This window comes from Buteo buteo, chromosome 5 (assembly GCF_964188355.1).
Source record: "Buteo buteo chromosome 5, bButBut1.hap1.1, whole genome shotgun sequence".
Classification (NCBI taxonomy): domain Eukaryota; kingdom Metazoa; phylum Chordata; class Aves; order Accipitriformes; family Accipitridae; genus Buteo; species Buteo buteo.
In genome coordinates, this window is record NC_134175.1 from 22,072,276 (window position 1) to 22,074,951 (window position 2,676).

The window sequence follows — 2,676 nt, forward strand, 5'->3', positions numbered from 1 at the left end:
ACTGCGCAAGCGCGGCTGCGGGCCGCGCCGCGTCCGGCGAGGCGCTGGCGCCTTGCGCAAGCGCGGTGCCAGGGGCGAGCAGGCGCCACTCAGCCAAGGCCCACGCCCCGCCCACTCTGCGATGGATGACGCGGCCAGCCATTGACAGCGCGGCCGAGCGGCACGGGGGCGGGCGCTGAGGTGACCCGTGGCGGTCCGTCCCGGACAGGGCGAGGAGGTAGCGGGCACGGCTGGGGATGGAGCTGTGGGCTGAGGGAAGGTCAGGCCGCGGGGAGAGGCCCGGGATGGCCGCGGGGCGGCCCCGACGGCCCGGTGGACGGCTGACAGCGGGGAGGGTGCCAGGGCATCCACCGCTGCCGCAGGAGAAGGGGCGGCTAGCGCTGCTGATGGCGCTGGCCTCAGGAGAAGCGGCCGCCGGGTGTCGGGAGAGCAGGACAAGGCTCGGAAGGGGGCTGAGCCGTTTGCGGTGCCGGGGCAGATAAGCTGGGTGGGGCGCAGCCAACTCCACTCCCCCCAAAGCATTGTTCCCCCGCTGATGCACATCTTTTCACACCATCTGGGTTTATCCGTGTAAATGTAGTGGCTCCCTCCCTCCGTGCTTTTCAGGCCACTTCATAAGAGACAAGGCCTTCTAGCGGCCTTCGCACAAGAGTAAGAAGCTATTAGGTATGTGATGGGACAAGCCCTTCAGTGCTTCTCTCTTATCTTCAGGCTAGAGGAGAGAATTAATGGCACTCTTCCATTATCTGGCTACAGGCGGTCTTCTTCCCATTTGAGACACCAAAAGATGATGACACTTCCAGTACACTGTGTGCACAGTCAAAATACAATCATCAAACATGTGACTGTTTCCTGAAAACTTGCTTCTCACAGATACTGGCCTCTTCCTGAGGGCTGGTCCCACTGGAATTTGGCTGCTCTGCTATGTTTGCCAAATCGCTTGACCTTTGTTTCATCTAATCAGGGTAACTGGCCCAGTACCAACAGATGAACTGCTAGATATCAGAATAAAGCACGTATATGTATACTTGCCACAAGATGGGGGCATAACTGGATGACAGCACTTCAGGCAGATCACGTCTATTCAATATTTCAGTAAGGGCTTGAAAGAGGGAACGGAAGCTATGTTTCTAAAATTGGCGGGTGACACCAAACTGGCCAAAACCGCTAGCAGCTGGAAGAAGGAATTCAGAATCATCTTACATTGATCCATACAAGAAATAATCTAAGATCAAGGAGGTGAACTTCAATAACAAAAAGCAAAAAAATACTACATATTGGAATTTGAAATCAAGTATATGAATTCAAAATAGTCAAATAATCAGAAAGTGATCACATGTGGATATCAAATCAAAGCTAAATGTCTATCAGTAGCAACATGCTGCTGCAGAGGAAGTAAATCTAATTCTAGGCCATTAAAAGTGGCATTGCATATAAAATCTGGAAAGCGATCATTGCACTTGGCGCAGTCAAAGTATACATCGTAATTGAATGGGATTGATTCTGTCCACATGCAAAGCCCTGGAAACTCTTCCTTACAATCAAGTGTTGTGAATAAGCTAATTTTTTATTCTCTCAACTTTTAGTAGTAGTAAGCACAAACCAAAGGAAAACACCAAGGCTGGCCACACAACCTAAGTTCAAAGTCCATGATTGCTTAATCATACAATACATTAATGATATTTCATAACACAGTGTAATATGTAATCTTATACAGCTTATTTACTATCATTCAGTTTTACTGTGCAACTGCTAAGTTTCTAATCTCCTGAGAAGTCTTTGCAACAAGCAAAGTTGAGTCAACTTGAGAACTTCTGATAAGGTAAAATGTATAAATTATTTGCAAAAAGAGATAAATGCATGATGGTAAAACTCATATTCATTATTCACTAATCATTCCCCTTACAAAAGTTGGTAGTTCACATTACAGCTTTTTGAGGATTGTCTTGAAGAAAATAAAGCCAAGGTTTTGTTATTTTCTGTGAATATGTATGTTTGACCAATCAATCAATCTATACATGTGTGTCTTTGCTTTGTGTTGCTTAGCTTGCGGAATTTTGCTGAACAGTTCTGCTTGTAATATTTTACATAACTACAGGTACTCAAATGTTCCTAAGAGCAACTGTCATTTGAAGGTGGAGAGGGTCTTCTGGTTCTTCTCTTAGCGCTATTAAACTCATGTTCTGCATTTCTAGAAAGATGCACATACTCATAGGCCACAAAAGGAGATATTTACTGAGCTGCCCAGGGACATGTGAGGGTAAGGTCGAGGCAGGCAGTAATTCCCTACTGCAAGAATTTAATGCATGTAACTATTTTAAGTAAATGTCACATGCTCGGGTTCACTATGAAGATCAATTTGCAGTAACTTTCTCTTGTTTCTTCAGCCTGACTTCCAACTTATGTTAGGCAGAACAGTTGCAATATTGCATTTCCTCTGTTATTAAACAGAACTGAGCTCAGGGGTTGCGATCCGAAGGAACACTATTAAATAGTAGTTCTGGAGTATGCCATTTCCTGCAGAAGAGGGAGTTCTGTGTTGTGAGGGGAATTGTGCTATGGCGAAGCATTGCAAAGTGCTTGTGCCTCTTCCCCCCTCCTCTGCCAAATTCTGTATGCTGCCTCACATTCTTTAATTTGTGTCTGCCTGTCAAAGCCCTGAATTCCAATACATCT